The sequence below is a fragment of the Canis aureus genome, chromosome 8 (assembly GCF_053574225.1).
Source record: "Canis aureus isolate CA01 chromosome 8, VMU_Caureus_v.1.0, whole genome shotgun sequence".
Lineage (NCBI taxonomy): Eukaryota > Metazoa > Chordata > Mammalia > Carnivora > Canidae > Canis > Canis aureus.
Window position 1 is genome coordinate 10,196,538 of NC_135618.1, and position 19,299 is coordinate 10,215,836.

Here is a 19,299-nt window from a genome sequence, read left to right on the forward strand (position 1 = left end):
TGACTGACTTATTTCACTTAGCATTGTACTTTCTAGCTTCATCCATGTTGTTGCAGATGGGAAGATTTCACTCTTTTTTATTATTAATATTCCATTGTGTATATATACCACATCTTCTTGGACACCTGGGCATTTTCCATAATTTGGCTATTATAGACAATGCTGCTATAAACATCAGCATGCATGTATCCCTTTGAATTAGTACTTTTGTATTCTTTGTGCAAATATCTAGTAATGCAATTGCTGGATAATGGGTAGTTCCATTTGTAGTTTTTTGAGGAACCTCTATACTCTTTTCCAAAGTGGTTGTACCAGTTTGCATTCCTAGGGTTCCTCTTTTGCCATATCCTTGCTAACATTTATTTCCTGTGTTGTTGACTTTAGCCATTCTGACAGGTGTGAGGTGATATCTCATTGTAGTTTGGGTTTGCGTTTCCCTGATGGTGAGTGATATTGAACATCTTTTTTATGTGTCTGTTAGCCGACTGTATGTCTTCTTTGGAAAAATGTCTGTTCATGTCTTCTGATCATTTTTAAATCGGATTATTCATTTTTGTGTGTGTGAGAGTGTTTTTATTTCTTTGGGATCAAAGCACAGGAGTGCAATAACTGGGTCATATGATAATTTAATATATAGCTTTTTAAGAAACTGCCAAATTATTTTCCAGAGTGGTGGTACCATTTTACAATATTGATCCAGTTTCTCTGCATCCTCATTTAGTATTATTTCTATTTTTCACTTTGGCCATTCTAGTGGGCTTTTAATGATATTTCATTATAGTTTTTATTTGCATTTTCCTGATGACTAGAGATATTGAATGCTTTTTCATATGCTTTGTTTACTATATTCTTCAGTGAATTCCAGTGTCTTCCATGTCTTTTGCTCATGTTATAATTGGATTGTTCGCTTCTTACTGAGTTTTGAGAGTTCTTTACATACGTAGATAATATTTCTTTGTTATATACAAAATTTTTCAAATATTTTCTTAGTGGTTCTCTAAGCTAATAATTAAGAGACAAAATACAATTATTGAATTTGACAATAAAATTAGGGGGGGATCCTTGGGTGGCTCAGTGGTTTAGCACCTGCCTTCAGCCGAGGGTGTGATCCTGGAGTCCCGGGCTCCCTTCATGGAGCCTGCTCCTCCCTCTGCCTGTATCTTTGGGCCCCCTCGCCCGTGTATCTCATGAATAAATACATAAAATCTTTTAAAAAATTAGTAGGCCCCTGGGTGGCTCAGTCGGTTAAGGGCCTAAAGCTATTTTGGCTCAAGTCATGATCTCAGGGTCATGAGACTGAGCCCCACATCTTTTCAGCTCTACACTGAGTGGGAAGCCTGCTTAAGATTCTTTCTATCTCCCTCTGCCCCTCCACCCTCTAGTCATGCATATGTGCTCACTCTCTCTCTCTCAAAAAATTTAAGTTAAAATTTTAAAAAATAAAAATAAAAATGGTTAAGGAGGTGATGAGGATTCAGGAGGGTACTTGTCATGACAAACACTGGACTGTATGCTAACATTAGTTTTAAGCAATAAAGAAAAAGAGCGAAGATAGAGAAAGAAATCAAAAGGATTAAGAAAGTCACAGAGTACCAGAAATATAGAGATAAAATGTTCTTTTGCAGCTCTGTGGCCTCCTAGGATTTTGCTTCTAGAATCCAGAAGTTAATATTTTTATAAGCATCAAAGGAAGATGAAGTCAATATTATCTACATGAAATTGAAGAGAATTAGAGAAGTTAGATACATTCCTTCATCTGTTTCTTTCACACTGTTCATTACAACACTTAATGACAGTTAAAGATATATTATGTGCCCAGGCAGGAATAATCAGGAAACTCCGAGTTTGATATATTATTCATGAATAATATACAGAACTTGAGGGGAATTTTTTTATTTTAAAAATTCTTTACATAAGTCAAAAGAACTGGTAGAAATTGAAAAATGTCATTTTTAGTTACTATCTTTCCATTTTTCTAAACACTATTTAATTAGCAAATGTTCTGCAAATGTATGTATGTGTATGTGTACGCATGCATGTGTGTGTGTATATTTTATTACCAAAGTGTTTTTATAATGCTTCAGGATTCTTTTCTGAAAATATTATTAAATTTATGATTAATTTTATAATCAGCAATATCTAAGAAATAAGAAAATTCAGTAAATTTTTGGTAGTTTATAAGATACCCCAATACTCTCCTATTTATTTTCTTATGTTGCACATATCACTACTTTGAAATGACTAATGCAGCTAAGAAACATATTAATGTTTTATTGTGTCACTTTGTGCCTAAGTTTTAGAAAACAAAAAGAAGCATAAGATGTAGTAAACATTTCATCAAAGCACAGGTGTTACTAAACAAAACCAGAGCTTTTATTAGATGATAAAAATAGCATGTTAATAAAGGTGAAATGAATGAATACTATTTCAGAAGTCAGTAGGTTTATTGTGATTACAAGCAGGGCTTTGTAGAGAGTAAACCAAAACAAAACAGGCGTGAACCCCAGCTTTGTTACTTTGAGCAGTCTTCTTAATCTCCCTATACCTCAGTTTCTCATCTATAAAACCATATAATCTGTGGCTTATAAATGGGAGACTATATTATTGTAGGTAATGATATGGCTAAAGAAGAGGAGTCAGAAGTGTCTTTTATTACAAAGGGAGAATGTGAGCTGGGACCTGAGAGATGGTTAAGATAAAGATGAAATAAAGTAGCTATGGAAGTCTTTTATAGAAAGTAGAAAGTAGGTTGTACCCTAAAACAAATAGGTAAGAATTGGAGTAGGAGGAGAATTAGTGAAGGTATTTAGACAGCGGAAGCCTAAAGTAAGTTCTAAAGAAAGATGGACAAGGACAGAAGATGGAGGCCTCCTAATGGTAGACAGTGGGGTTTGAGTGTACAGGTAGTGATGGGGTTCAGAACATGATACCCCAAAGTAGGCACCATGGCATACTGAATATTTTAAGCTGAACGAATGATATTGACAAAATGGCAGAAGGAGGAGAGTCACTCTGACTTTCCCCTCTCCCTGTCCTTCTTCCCTGATAAAGGTGTAAAATCCCCATGTGAGAGGTGCCCTCCCTTTATTCCAGAAAAGGAGCATCCTTATCTCTGAAGACAAAGGGATGCCAAGAAAAATCTGAAGGAACAAACAGCTAATTTTCCTCAGCTCACTATGCCTGCTCCTACCCTTTGCCCTACTTTATTTCTCTGACACTGTCCACTCTTCAGCAAAACCTAACGTTAAAAGTACTCAGGTTTAATAGCTTCTTTACATCTTCATATCCTTATGAGGGCTCCCATGTTCTGAAAAATTATATTAAGTAGCTCTTTCTGCTTTGTTTGTATTAATATGTCTCTACTATTTTAATTTTCCGACATTGCCAGTGACCCCAAGAGGGTGGAGGAAAATGTTTTTCTCCCCAACAGTAATGAATAGGGCCCCTCTGAAAGTTTTTAAATGGAGTGGTAGCAAGATAAATGCAGTATTTTGGTGGTAGTGCCAATAATGGACTGAGAAAGGAGCCCTTTAAAATAAAATCAGAAAATCAGAAAACATATACTTAAATTCCAGGTCAAGGAAAACAAAAACAAAAACCTCATCCCCTAGCAAAGAGAAAGTTCCTTCCAAGTACCTTAATGATCTTAAATATCCCAAAACAGCATCAATGAGCTCAAAAAGTTGACTGCTTGATTAAGTGTATTTTGAATCTCAATGTTTAGCACTATATTAACCTTAACAGGGTCCCAGTCTTTAATAGATAGCAAAGGTAGTTCGACAGGATGAGCTATATTTCCAGAAAATAGACTTTTCTTGAAAGAAGAAAAGTTGGGAGTCAGGTCAGACTACAAGGACATACCATATTACAGTGTAAGAATTTCAACAGAAAATGGAAAGGAAAATCCTCTGAAATATGTTTATCAGCAAATGACCTGATCAGCTATGATCCATCACTGGCAGATCATGGCTCTGTAAATCAGCACATCCCAGGACGCAAGTTTAAATGGATTTGAGATTACTGACATTTTTTATTAAAGTTCCCTCATAACTCAGGGAAAGAAAATATAATGCCCAAATATTGCACCTTTTAAAACTTCATAGGTTATCTATTTAAAACAGAAAACTTTCTTATTTTAGGATCCTTTATAAACAGCTTAAGCCACTAAGGCTTACAAGTGGAGCTGACAATTTTGGACTCTTTGGGGGGTTGTGTGCCATTTATAGAGCACTGAATGCTTCCTATCAGGGACTTGATCAGTCAAGGCAGCTCACTTAGCCTCCTCAGACACCAGACTGAGTGCTCTACCATGCCATCTCAAGACAAGAGGGAGTCAATGAGATTAGCAGCCCCAAGCATGCTAAAAATGTTTAGGGGGTTCTTACTGAACACTGGGGAAGTAGACATTTGTTTTTACAGAGTCATCATCTTGGAAGCCCTTGCCTGTTTGGCAAAAGCACTTTGAAAACGATCCCTGCTTTGGGAGAAATACCCTGCTGGAGTCAGATTTACTAATTTGCAAATCTTGGTTGACCTCAATTCTTTGAATGACCTTAAATGTGAATCTTGAATACATTGTTTTCAGTTGTACTAATTAGTTTTACATACTTAAGTAGTATATGCAAATTTATGTAAATCAATGTTGTGGGTGGGTTTTGTTTTTTTTTTTTTCTGTAAAGCAATATAAATATGCGTGCCCTAGATTCCTTGAAAGGGATGATTTCAAGATTCTTTATTTTAGAAGAGCTTTCCTTGAGTCTTCCAATACTAGTGGGAAAGAATCTCCTTTGATACTTAAAGCAACCCTGTAACAATAATGCTAAGCCCTCCAACTAACTTTCATAGGAGGCAGGTTTCAGCTTTTCTTTTCTCATTTTTGGGATAGAACCTGATGCCCTGCTTTTATTAAGTGACTTTGATAGCCTCTCTTGCTAGATTTCCAGCATGCAGGATAAACATATCAGAAAGTTCAATAAGATCACGGGATGTAAAGACACTAATATTTCCTTATTATTAGGAACCTGTAGGGTTCTTTTTATCTCTTTGCATAGAGTCAACCTTTATTTGTATTACAGACTATTAAACAAAATCTCTTCAAGTAATTAAGACGTAAGAAGCTCACTAAAAATGTACAAGGAAGTATTTCACTAGGCTAATCCTGATTTAAGCCTAATATTTGAAGATAGTGGTTTATGTAATTTATGGGAAAACTTTTTAAACAAATGTTTTACATTTATCTGATATGTGCCACACCAAGCATGGTGTAAATTTTTTAGTTTTTCATTCTTCTTATGGAGAACTCAAAGTGGTCACCTGAATCTTATTGTAATTGGGAATTGGTTTATCCAGGTTTATCTATAACTGGAGACATTTATAATGTTCTGATTATGACAGAAAAATGTGTAAAACACACACACACATACATACACAATGTGTGGAATGACCTATGGGAATTTACTATATAATTAGTTTCATTGTGAAAATGTATAAACTAAAAATAACATACAGAATAGATTCCATAATGACAGTAATCTCATTCACTGGGAATAAAGGAGCTACATGTAGCTAACAGCAATTTCTTCTAATATTCTCTGAAAACTTTTATGTTTTTCTGTTATGTCCTTGTTGGCATTTGAGTGGGTATTTTCTTGTATCAGGGCTTATACATCAACTGGGATGAATTTTTATTTTCTACAATTGATAATATATTTTTTTATACTGATATATCTCCACCATCTGTATTTGGATACTTCTATCATGATTTTTCCTGGAATTAATCACATTTCCCTAAACATGATTAAAATAATGTCTGTTTCAAATACCATTCTTAAAGGTGCAGCATCTTACTGTTTTTCTGTGCTTTATTAAAAAAAGTAATCCAAAACTTGGAGATAAGCAAAAAAGGGTGTGGCACATACTTTTAATGTTATGTTGGTTTATTATTTTACAAGCACATTTAAGAACTGTTTAATCTTAGTGAATGTATGTGTTTGGTTTTGCTCTTTGATTGGAGTTCCATGTTATTTGTAGACTTCTACCCAGTAGAATAAAATAATTCCAAAGGTTGTGGTTTTAACGAATGCCTTATAGGACGTTCATCGATTTTGTATATAATTTAACTTTATTTTAATATCCATATTAAAAATATATTTTCTGATAGCCATATAAACCTCAATCCTCAAAGAATTTTGAAACCAGCTTTATCATATTACTTTTTTCATTAAAGAGTTTGATAAAACAGCTGACATGTGTCCATTCTATATTTGTAGGAGAGTCATGTTTTTAATCTTTGAAACTATACTTGACAAGTCTGTTCTAGTTCCTTCTATACTGTGAGTGCCTCATTCCTATGAGAATGATAGGATGAGAAAAAAAAAATAGTATTCTAGATAAGCCTAAATCTAAATAAAGCCTAAATCCTTTCCCCTTCGACTCTTCTCTCTCTTATGCCACTATACCAGATCACTTTCCAAATGTAACTACTGTTACTAGTTTGGTGTTTATCCACTGTAACATTTTTCATGCATTTACACATATCCATATGTGCCTATGTTAACTTAAATAGTGGTAAACTATGTGAAACAGACTGCTCTATATGTCATGAAGACCTTTCCATTTTACTCCTCATTCTTAATTGCTACATACTGTTCTATGATAAGAAAATGCCATAACTTATATAAGCACCCACCTACTAAAAGGCATTAGTCTGCTTCTAATTTTTCATTATAAACAATACTAGAATGATCTTTCTTGTAAATATTTCCCTGTCTTCATATTTATGACCATATATCTAGGGTGAAGATCAAGAACTGGAATGGCTCAATCATGCCGCTATATAAGAAAATACATATTTTAATTAACTTCCAAAAGAGATCTCTTTTCTACTCCATAAGTAGTTAACTTCATTTGTAAATATTGAAAACAAACAATATTTTGCCTTTTTTTGAGGGTTAAATTCTAAAGTCATCAAGGAAGAGGAAAATAGTGTATTGAAGAAAGTTTACCTCTAAAAATATATTGGCTTTGTATATACAACACCATAGAAGTTTTTATCAATGTCTCTATGTTATTTTTAATCTGTTTAAGTATTGTTTACTCGTCTTTAGTTCTACATGAGAAATCAAGGACAGAACATTTTTTTCCCTTCCTTCCATCCTCCCTTCCTTCCTTCCTTCCTTCCTTCTTCCAATAAGTCAGTCAGAAAAATTGTATCTCTTGCCTGCGATATAAGATAATTGAGCTAAGTTATGGAGAAGTGCTAAATATTCTAGTCTATATATGTTTATATATTTTATATTCTAGTTCATATTTTTCTATTCTAGTTTACATTTTATATAATTTTGAAAAAAAATTATAGAGCTTTTATGTTAAAATTGTGTTTAAGATCCACTGCTGTAGATTGAACCCTTTGAAATGTAAAGTAGGTCACATTTTTCCGATCTTTTACCAAGGCATTTGTCATAATTTATTTATTTAATAATTTATTAAAATTAAAGTTATAATATAATTAGTTTCTCCAGAAAGAGAACAGTATGTGGCACACAGAACATACCTGGTAACTATCTGTTAAATGCATAGATTGTTGTTAATTGAAACGTATCAAAAATGTTTTCATGTTTTTATAAAGTGTGAAATTTCTATTTGTTTTAAAATAAAACATATCTACTACTACAGTTGATGACTCAGTTGTTTTATTGAGATATTTAATATGCTGTTTCTTTTTTATTCTATTTGAGCTATTGGCTTCTGAAAAAAATGCAATAAGATATCTTACTAAAGATTTCAATTTTTCATTTTAGCTCTTGCTTTTTAAATTTTAAAGTAATTTTAAGGATTTTTTTTTCCTTAGGGGCACACATATTTGTGATTTTGCATCATCTTAGTATGTTGCTGTTTCTAGCAATATATATTTTATCTCTTTACAGATTTAGGCCATTTGGCCTTGAATTTGGTTGTGAATTTTTTGTTTGTTTTGTTCTGTTTTTATTTAATCTGAGAAATGTTGGTTTTAATTTATTAACAATTGTAATGAGTACTCATAATATTTTTCTATCCCAACTGATACTTACTTGGTGTTTTCTATTTGCCATGTCTTATTGTTAGTGGCTCAGCAAGTGCTGAGTGCTCTTTGAATTGATTTTTCATTCTAATAGTTTGATTGGTATACCTCCCTCTTCTAATCTTTTGTTTTGTATCCCTAAATACATAAAACATTTCAACTTGTATTTTTTCAAACATCAAATGTTAATGTGTATCTATAGCTGTCTCTTACCAAAACAAGTTTTGTGGAATGTTTTTACTTACTTTGGCTTTTTGCCCTACCTAACCCACAAACCACTGTGAATATTATCTGGAGATTTCATTTTATATTGTTTAAATTTTGTTTACAATCAACATTGATTTCCTTCACATCTCTGGGCTTCAATTTTCTTATGACACTTTGCCAGTTGTACTGTGTCCACACTTCAGTATATAAACTCATTGAGCTAAATCATAGGCATTAATTTGTTATCTTCTCTTCTGTTTTTTTTTTTTTAAGATTTTTATTTATTTATTTGACAGAGAGAGAATAAGAGAAAGAGAGAGAGAGAGAACACAAGTAGGGGGAGCAGCAGAGGAAGAGGGAGAAGAAGACTCCCTGAGGAGCACAGGGAGCCAGAAGACAGGCTGGATCCCGGGACCCTGGGATCATGACTTGAGCCGAAGGCAGATGCTTAATCAATTGAGCCACTCAGGTGCCCTTTCTTTCCCGTTTTTATGGATATATATTTCTTTGAATATTATTCGAGTTACCTTAGATTTAATGAGCTCTCATCTTTTTAAACCTAAACAAAATGAGGCTTAATAAAATGAGAAGCACTTACTCTAAAAAAGAAATGGCCAGAGATGTAGGACCAAAAACTACTAAATCTTAAACTCAACAGTTGAGCATTACAATATCTATTTAAGACAGTTCTGAAGTGCATTTCTAGTTTAATTGCTAGGCAAAACCAGGATTTTTTTTTTTTTTTCCAAAACATGTCCCAATTTTTCTTTTTTTACACGAGTGGATTTTGCTTTTGCTTTTGCTTTTTTTGTTTTTCTTTTCCCTAACTCCATCATTAAGTGTTCCATCAGCAAAACAGGAATCTGCTTAAGCATTTCAAACAGAAAGATAATTAGGATATAAAATTGTTGGAAAGAGTCGAAAGGTGGAGTGTTATTACTGAGACCAGGAGCTGTATAGGAAGCAATGAGCGCTACTGCCTGCATCTGCATTCCTTGGGGGAGGCCACATTAGGAGTCCACACTTTGAGGCTGTGGGGCCTTCTAGCTGGTCTGCTCTTACTGCCCTATGAGTATAAACTGGGCCTGCCTACTGCAGCCACTAGTACTAAAGTGGGGGGAAAAATACCTTCTGCCTTCCGATTGCACGTGATGGTCTCCCGTGGGTAGTATTTAAACCAGAAGTTTGGTGGCAAGGAGATCTGAGAAATTCAATTTCTCAGATTCTGAAATACAGGAAAAATGTAGACAATGTCAGAAGTGATGAGAAGAAAATTTAGCTCACCCAAACATTAGGGAACAGCTTTTTTCTTATCTCTTCCAATTCACATTTTACTTCGTCTTTATACTTACCTTGAAGGCTACTTATTCCATGAATTTCAATCTCACGCCCCTAATACAATGCAAACTCCATGTTGTTTAAACTCACACGTCTCTTACTGATTTAACATAATCTTCAATGCATTATAGCGGTTTTTGAAAGTCCTATCTCTTCTCATTAGTCTGTAGCTTTCTGGGAGGGAGACAACTAGTATAAACCATAAATATCAGGGATAAATTATGTTTTTCAGTATCAGTGAGGAAATCAACATTCAAACACTGCCACTTGCAGAGTTTGTCTTTTCCTTTATTGTGATATTAACCTGGCTTATAGTAGATATCTGTCTTTATCAGCAAGGATCTAGGTGATTTGGTATAGAAAACCTGGGTTTTCATCACCTGGGTGGCTCAGTGGTTGAGTGTCTCTGCCTTTGGTTCAAGTCATGATCGTCAGGTCCTGGGGCCAAGTCCCACATCAGGCTCTCTGCAAGGAGCCTGCTTTTCCCTCTGCCTATGTCTCTGCCTCTCTCTGTGTCTCTCAAGAATAAATAAATAAAATCTTTTTTAAAAGCCTTATACTAGAGCTAGTATATGATTTAAAATTAAGATAAGTATGGATTCAAACTCTCTTTGTTTTCTGCTGTTCTAAAATAGGTTTGCATAAACTCATTGATGAATGATCAGCTGGAAGAAAATGATTTTGTTATTCTCTCTGTTTCAAAACACAACTGAGTTGCTCTATTGACTAGGCAACATCAAGTGAAATAGATCTACTAGGCTTCTGTGACTCAAATCGTGACATTTTGCCATCATGTTTATTATTGATAAAAACTGTAAATGAACAATAAACCAGAAGGCTTCATTCAAATGAAAATAATTTAGTAGTGTACTTATTTTTTTTGAGTAGTTCATGAGGGGAAGTGTTACACAAGAAGAACATGATATAGATTTTGAAGTCGGAGAAATGAATTACCAAACATCAAACTTAGCAGTTCACTGTAGCTCTGTAGGACCGCTTTTCTATCTAAAATAACAAAGTCAATTAATTGAGAATTAGCTGAAATAATATAAAGGATACATTTTTCAAATTGTTTGCAATCCTTTAGTTATTCATTCCCCTTTCTATGTTAGTCATAGACAAGTGTTTTACAATCTTTAACTCAGTTTTTATAACACCTCTGTCACAAAAGTTTTATTAAGATTCCTATTTTGTGAGTAAAGATACAAAAGTTTGGAAACAAAACCTTCCGGGAGTGTCACAAGGCATTAGTGAAAGAGCCACAGCACAATCACCACTCTCTGAAGCAGATATGCTTAATCACTATCCCATACATCTGAGTAAAAGTGCTTTATCTGGTAGTAGCATGAGGAATAAATAACAAATTAATTGAAACATGGGTTAAAATGGAGAAACACAAAATATTCTTTTTACATTCTTAAACCTAAAATATATACATGTACACTCTGCCAATCTTTTAGAGTTATGAATCATTCAAAACACAAAGATATTATTCATCCACAGTTTTTGTTTTTGATTTTTTTTTCATTTGGAGCAAGGAATTAGACAATGGTAGATTTATCTGAACATTGAGTCTCCCTTCAGTGCTGTCCAATAGAATTTTCTGTGATAATGGAAATGTTGTACAGACGTCTGTGCTGTTCAATCTGGTAACCACAAGCTGCATGTGGCTATTGAACATAGAAACTGAGGGACTACATTTTTAATTTTATTTCATTCTAATTAATCTGAATTTGAATATGAAGAGTTCTACGTGGCCACTGGCTATTGTATGGATTTAGATGTTCCCAACTCACCACCCCCACCCCATCAAATACTCTACTGTTTCATATCTAAATTAAATAGCATTTGGGACAGTGGCATGAATTTGCAGGACCATTACAAAACATTTGAGTTTTTAATGGGCAAAAATACCAAACATGTCACATTCTTTATTTTCTCTTTTAAGTTCATGCAATGGTTTACATGTTTACCTAATTGTATAGAAAGTTCCAATGGTATAAATGGTTTGAAACAATGCTTCTAACTCCCAGGAAACACACAACTCAACTGGCAGAAGCACAGTCATACAGATGTACTAGCGGCAATGAAATGGCTGCAGATATTCAGTGTGTTGTGAGCACCTGGAAGCATGCTTTACAGCAGGAAAGAAATGTGCCTGATCTTGGAGTAACATATCAAATGTAGGCCAGGTAAAATTAGCCCTATTATGAGTGTTACTGTCGATCACGCACCACCAGCAAAAACTAGTAAGTAAATAAGTAAATAAATGGATGAAATAATGTAAAATTGAATAATGTGGTAATATAAAAGCCATTTACACACTCAAAAAAACTAGCACACAAAGTCACATATGACAATATTAATCCAGAGGGGGTAAAATGAAGTCAAAATGTCATGAAAAAGAAAAAAATAATAATTCTTCTAAGATACCTGCTCTCTGAGTCATAGATAACTCATTGGAAAAACATTATAGAAGACGTTCTCATTGTCAGTGAAGCCACCTTGATAGGAAAGTGAAAAATTCTACTAATATGCTTCATGAGAAATTCCCACAAACTGCCTGCTGGGTTGCAGTGAGGAAATGGCTAGCTCAAAATGAATCCCAGGCAGTCCTTCCCCTCCATCCTGAAAATGCCCTTTCTTAGTTACCACACCTGCCGAAACAGGTGTAGCCAGGTTATAAAAGGCAGCTTGATTGGTTACGTGCCAGATCAAAGTGCAGCATATATTTGAAAATAGAAAAATGTCTGGAAAACAGGAGGCTTAAATGAATGTGGCCCTGGGGGCAGTAACAACAGATGTGCTGACAATTTATGAATATTTTACTGTAAATGCTCTCTTGTTCTTCTATTAAATAAGGAATTACGTAGTGCCAGACACCACGCCGCAATGCCTGATGCTTACTTGGAATAACTTGCAAAAAATGGAATTCTCTGGGGCAGCCTAGGTGGCTCAGTGGCTCAGGGCCGCCTTCAGTCCAGGTTGTGATCCTGGAGACCCGGGATCGAGTCCCATGTCGGGCTCCCTGCAGGGAGCCTGCTTCTCCCTCTGCCTGTGTCTCTGCCTCTCTCTCTGTGTCTCTCATGAATAAATAAATAAATAAATATAACCTTTAAAAAATAGAAATGGAATTCTCTGAAAAATAGACTCGGGAATATTTACATTTGACTTATGTTTGTTTCAATAAGGAACGCTGATGCGTCCACTCACAGGGACACACACCCATCTACAACACAAATATATTTAAATAGGAAATAATAAATATAAACTCATCACATGGCACACACACCCATCCCCAATTACAGAGTGGGGAAGTTGTTTCTGGGAGTCTTATGCTTCTATTTTTTGCATTTAATACATTTGACGAAGAGTAAGTTCCACAACTCTTGAGAGAGGTTGCTAACATTTACTTGGGGCATAGCACAGACTGCTGGGTCTTTAGCTTCTCCAAATAGCTGCACTAATGAGGTTGCATTTTATATCTAGAACTGCATACAATTAGGCCATATCAGGAGAAATTCCTGAGACACTTCCATATCTAATAGTGAGGTCAATTTATTCTTGCCTTCTCCATCCATATAAATCAAATCTGAATATGAAATCTGAATAAACCAAGAGTTTCATTTTATTGAATTAAAAATGGCTATACAGTCTAGTGTTCAGATTTGTGTAACACAGGTGTTTGCTGGGCTAACTCTAAAGAATGGAAGGTCAAAAAAAAGATAGTCTTTCCAGAACACTCATGCCATAGATCACAGCGGATTTGAAGAAAATATCATGGGCCATTAAATTCTTAAAATTAGCAGGCTCACCAAAACATCCTAAATGACCATGAGGGGACCTTTGGATATTACATGAGCTTCCATAATTAGAATGTGATTTAAACAGAAGACTAATACATTTAGTAAAAATCCTCCAAATACAAAGAATATTTTCATAAAATGGTAGCTTATTTGCTCTTTTCTTGAAGGAGAGGAAAAATTGAATTGTTGAGAAGTGAGAAACCAACTCTCCAAGGCTGATAATATCCAACTGATGCTTTACCAAGAGTCCTAGTTTTCCATTTTGACTATTATTTAGAAAACTGAAGGAATTCATGAAAATAAGGGCAACATTTTGATAGCTAGAACCCAAATTAAACAAACAAACAAACAAAACCAGGGTTGGAACCCTACCCTTCTGCTGAATCCTCATACTATAATGACATGATTCAAATTCAGAGTCAGCATTATTGATTTGAATCATTTAAAAGGAGATTTTTTTTAAGCTGTGATTATCTAACCAGAAGACAGACTATGTAGCACAGAGGAATAAACATCATCAAGGAAATACTTGGTGTGGTAAACATTGGTATAGACTGTAGAAAATAATCTTTTCAAAATCAGCTAAATTTCCTTCTGTTTCAAACCCTATGCCAATCTGGACTTAGCACTCTGAAGTATTAAGGATTAATTTCAGAGGTTTATGAGAAATATCAGCATTTTTAAAGGATTTACAAAGAAATACATGGTTAAAAGCTGACTTCCTCTACACTTAGTGAAAATATAGGGCAACTATTTCCAATTACTGCTATTCAATTATTTACCTAAAAATAAAAGGCTAAATTTTATAGGGCAGCTTTAGAGTTTATATCAACAACAACAAAAATACCCAAATTCACATTTTGTTCAAAGAAATTTCCCCAAGATTGCACTCTTATTATTCATTTTTTGGTGTTTTTTTTTTTACCCTTTATGTTTGTCTTGTTTTGTTTATAGTAGTAGAAGTCTCACAGCTTGATAAATTACATGTCAAAATAAGTTCCTGCTTATTGTTCAGGGGTTTGGAGGTTTATTTAAAAAATGTGGGGGTTTTGTGTTTTTCTTTTTTACCATCACTGGTATATGCTGACAGAAAAGCAAACACATATAAGTATGTATTTTGGTCAATTTATGATATCTATATTACATCATCACTTAAAAATCTAATAGTACCTCCTAGATTACTATATATTATTATATAGTGATACCAAGGATGCATATGTTAATCTTGTCTTTAAAGAATAAAATAGATTTTCCATTAGAAATAATTTTCTATGTACTACAAAATCACAAATAGGTACAGCCCTGAAGGTAAATATTGTTTAGGAAACAAACAAGCTTAAAGTCAACAAAGAATGTAGCACTAAACTCAATACCAGCTTTACTCTTTTTCTTTAATCTTTTAAGTCGATTAAACTATACTGCTAACAGTTTTTTACTTTCCTTCCTATATTATCTTTTAAAACATAACCAATAAGCATATGAAACTGTATCATAACTGTGTGTGTGAGGGGGGAAGAGGGCACATTATGTAAGAAGTACGTGCTGACATAGTCCTGTATGACATGGGTCCTGTAATAATGGACCCATGAATAATGATTTACTAATCTCGGAGTTAACAAAAACAAAAGAATGCAAAAGCAATATATTTTAAAAGAAAGCTTGTTTGAAAATAAATCATTTGTCTAATGTAAAAAAATATTAGTTACAGGAATGGTTGAACTTGTCTAATATAATTATTATAGAGACCATCATCATTATGATAACAACTATCACTAAAATAGTGGAAAACATGGACATGAGTGATTTAGTAGGAAACAAACTCTTTTATATAGCTCAACCAAAATGAAACTAAGAAAGTTTTGATGTATTGAATTACCGGCCATTTATGAAATTGCTGAAATGTTTCAGAACCTATACAGTGTACTTCTTGTTCTAGCCACATATATAATGATCCCCTTTTGTCCTTTATAGCTTACATTTTGAAGACCTAGGGTGAAAGCAACAGGGTTGGAACCAGATGCCTCATTGACAGAGTAGCCTAATTGCAGCTCACAGCAGTAGTTATGGTTGGGCTTCTGAGACTATTATTTTATTTTATCATTTTATATTTTATTTTATTTTTAAGGATTTATTTAGTTGAGGAGGGGAGATGCAGAGGGAAAGGTTGTGAGAATATCAAGCAGACTCCTTACTGAGCATGGAGCCCTGTCATGGAGCTCCATCTGATAACCCTGAGATTGTGACCTAAGCCAAAACCAAGAGTCAATGCTCAACCAACTGAGCCATCCAGGCACCCCTACGTATATTTATTTAAATTTTTTTTTAATTTATTTATGATAGTCACACAGAGAGAGAGAGAGAGGCAGAGACACAGGCAGAGGGAGAAGCAGGCTCCATGCACCGGGAGCCCCACGTGGGATTCAATCCGGGGTCTCCAGGATCGCGCCCCGGGCCAAAGGCAGGCACCAAACCGCTGCGCCACCCAGGGATCCCGTATATTTATTTAAATATTTATTTTATAACAAATATAAGTATTTGCATTTATACAAATTATATTCATATGTATAAATTGCATTTATATATATACAATATAACAAATATAAATATTTTTATAAAATATTTATATAAAATAAATATCTATTATATTGCATATAATATTTATATAAATAACAGATATTACATATGTATATACATATATATTGCCAGATGAAGCCTTTATTGCCAGTAACATATATTCAAAAGAAATAAGCACTGTAGTCTCGTAAGTTAAGTACATGAAATTTAGATTGTTTACTAAGATTTGGAGAAATAAGAAGAATTGCAAAACAGATAAGTTACACGTGGGAAAACATCTGTGTAGGAAAGATAAACATTGGATGATAATACGGTGACAATGTTAAGTGGTCTTACTGAAAAACTTGAGAAAATTTTCAGTTAGTAGCAAAATATTGGTTTATGCCCTCAGAATGCATTTATGCCTTCTATCTGTCAAGAACTAAGTACACAGTGTTGTGGGTACAGGGATGAACAAATTCAAGTTTTTACCCTCTGAGAGCTCCCAAGTCTGGTGGGAGAATTTGTCATATATGTGGCATTTTATGTGCACTTGCTTTTAAAGAGGCTCTGGGAACACCGGTTTGGTCCTACTCTCTCAGCCTGGGGCCTTTGGTTAGAAGTCAACATCTGTTGTTTTTGACGCATCCCTTCTCCCTTTAAGAATACTGCATCAATTTTCTACTGGGAAATTAATTCCCTTCGCCTAAACTACATGCATCTGTGGGGAATACCTACTGAGCTTGTTTGGCCTTATTTGGTCAAGAGGTAAAATGTACGTATTAGACAAACATACGGTAAAAAGAAAACAGACAACTGATATATAATGTTTCCTGGTCAATGAACAAAGCATCTTTGGAAAGCACCGTGCCTTCTGTCAGTGATTGCTTCAAAAGGAGAAAGTGGTGACTAGAGACCAGTGATGAGTGAAAGACTTAATTTGTCCCGGACAGTGTTTTGAACCTTTTAAATTTTTTCTAGAACATGTATGTGAAACCTATCAGAAAAGAAAAAAAAAAAGTAAACCAATATCAAAGCCAAAACAAAAAAGCAAAATCAAAGCATCATGAAAGATGGGGAGAAGATGACAGCTTCAAGCCTCTGTAAGAATTAGATGGAACCATATGGAGTTGCTGATACTTGACCGTTTGCTCTTTAAAACTTTGCAGTTCCATATGGTAGCAAACACTGTACTTTTATTTGAATAGCAGGCCCATGTAGAAATATGCAAGGAGAGAGAATACAGCCAAGCCAATAATTGCTGGTTATTCTTACCAGTCACCTAAAGCCCTCGTTATTTTGTGTTGATTTTTGCTTTTGTGCTTCATATTTTATTAAACTCCATCTCTGCTGAACTATCTTGAGTCTTCTACTCTCAGGTAAGATAAGACGGTTGGTATCCCCAAGTAGTACAACCAGTTAAAGAGGTGAAACCAGATCCCAAATCCAGGTATTTCTGACTTGAAGCCCATGCTTGTTCAATTAGGCCACCCAGCCGAGACACCAAGGGTGGAGTGACGATGACTGCGATTCCATACCCCTTAAGCCATTTCCCTCTTCCTGGTCCTTGACAAGTCTCTTAATCTCACGTATATCTCAGTTTCCTTAGCCTTAGGATGCACATACTGTATCTGATTCTGGCCTCCTCACGGTGGTCAGAAACCTGAAATAAGAGCGGGTGTGTTGGATCCCTGGGTGGCGCAGTGGTTTAGCGCCTGCCTTTGGCCCAGGGCGTGATACTGGAGACCGGGGATCGAATCCCACATCGGGCTCCTGGTGCATGGAGCCTGCTTCTCCCTCTGCCTCTCTCTCTCTCTCTCTCTCTGTGTGACTATAATAAATAAATAAAAAATTAAAAAAAAAAAAAAAGAGCGGGTGTGGGGAAGACTTTGTAAGCTATGGGACTTGTCCAAGTGCACTCGATTATTCCTGGTTGTCAGCACTGCGCTTCAGAGCACGAGAACAGGAGTGGCCTGTGAGAAGAAACAGTAGTGGGGATAAAGGGAGAAAAATAAGTTAGAATGAGAGGGCACATTTGATTTTCCATAAACAACAATAAATATCTGAGAAGGAAATACATCAAACATCCACCACATATTCCCAAACAAATAAGCCAATAACTACTCTGAGGCATTTAAAGAAATTGAGAACAATATTTTGTCAGTTCAAAACAACATGCCTTTATTTTATGCAAAGCACTGAATAAAAATGAACTCTGAGTGCAATCAAAGGCTTCGCAAATTTTATAAAGTCAATTTGCTAGAAACAAATTTCGACCAAAGGACGGGAACAAAAGGCTTTTCGCTTTTTCCCTGACTCCATATTTGGAATGATGACAGTGTTAGGATGGAAGCACAACTGCTTTAAGATGAAATAAGACTTCTGTCAGCAAAAGAAATGATTAGTCATTGTATTCCCCTCCCCACCCCAGGCTCTTGCACACTCAGTACCAAGAAGACCAGTGATCGGGGCCAGGAGGCCCAGGGCCTGGTGTGGGCCTGGACCAGGAGGGGCCCCAGGGGGAGGCCCAGGAGTCAGCTGTCATGTTGGCAGCTGCAACCCTTGGGGCAATCGACTGGGCTCCAAGACCTTTGGGAGAAGCTTGCCTCAGTCTGGCCTTGGGTTCAAAAGCAGCTTTCTCGGTGTGACTCACCCCACAAGAGGAGGCAGCTACAGCGGTAGAGGATGAAAGGGCCACAGCGAGCAGACCCACCGCATCGCAAACGTGCATTTCCCTCTGATCGATGGCGGTGACAACCTCTGTCTGCTGTACCCATCGTTAGCGAGATGACAGCAGGCCCTAATCAGGATGCCCTCTCTGGAGCATAGTGGAGTCACTCCTAAATTTGGGCCATAGCGGGAGTTACCCAGGGCTTCATTTGAATTCACCGAATCATTAGAAGCAGTGGTGACACAGGCAAACTTTCAGGGTTTTCTAGAATACACCTTTGGGTGTCGTCATTATAACACCTAGTATTCTTTGAGCACTTTCTGTATACCCAACTCTGTTCTGAATCCTTTGTGGGCCTGATTTCTGTAACCAATATGACCCCCTATCAAGTGGGTATGTTACTATTCCCATTTTTCAGATGAGGAAACTGGATAAGGCACAAGGTTTTGCAGCTAGTAAAGGAGGAACAAAGTTTTACACTTTTTTTTTCTTTTTTTATCTCGCTATGGAGTTGGTAGTCTTAACCACTACACCCCCGTGTCACTCTGTAAACTGGCTAATGGTAAGGGAATCACAGCTGCTGTATCCGCGATGCAAAAATGATGGGGAAAAAAATATGACATGGGCTGGTCTCTTCGTGTTTGCTCATCCTATATCGATGGCCT

General features: G+C 35.6%; 1 long non-coding RNA gene across 7 annotated transcripts in view; it reads left to right on the forward strand.

Moving 5' to 3' along the window:
- LOC144318319 (uncharacterized) overlaps nt 1-10,435 on the forward strand; it is an 88,038-nt gene extending 77,603 nt beyond the window's left edge. For all 7 annotated transcript variants that reach the window (XR_013384170.1, XR_013384169.1, XR_013384172.1 and 4 more), the window contains one exon: nt 10,240-10,435. This is a non-coding gene — a long non-coding RNA (uncharacterized LOC144318319). The remainder of the gene's footprint in view (nt 1-10,239) is intronic.
- Nucleotides 10,436-19,299: the final 8,864 nt, after the last annotated feature.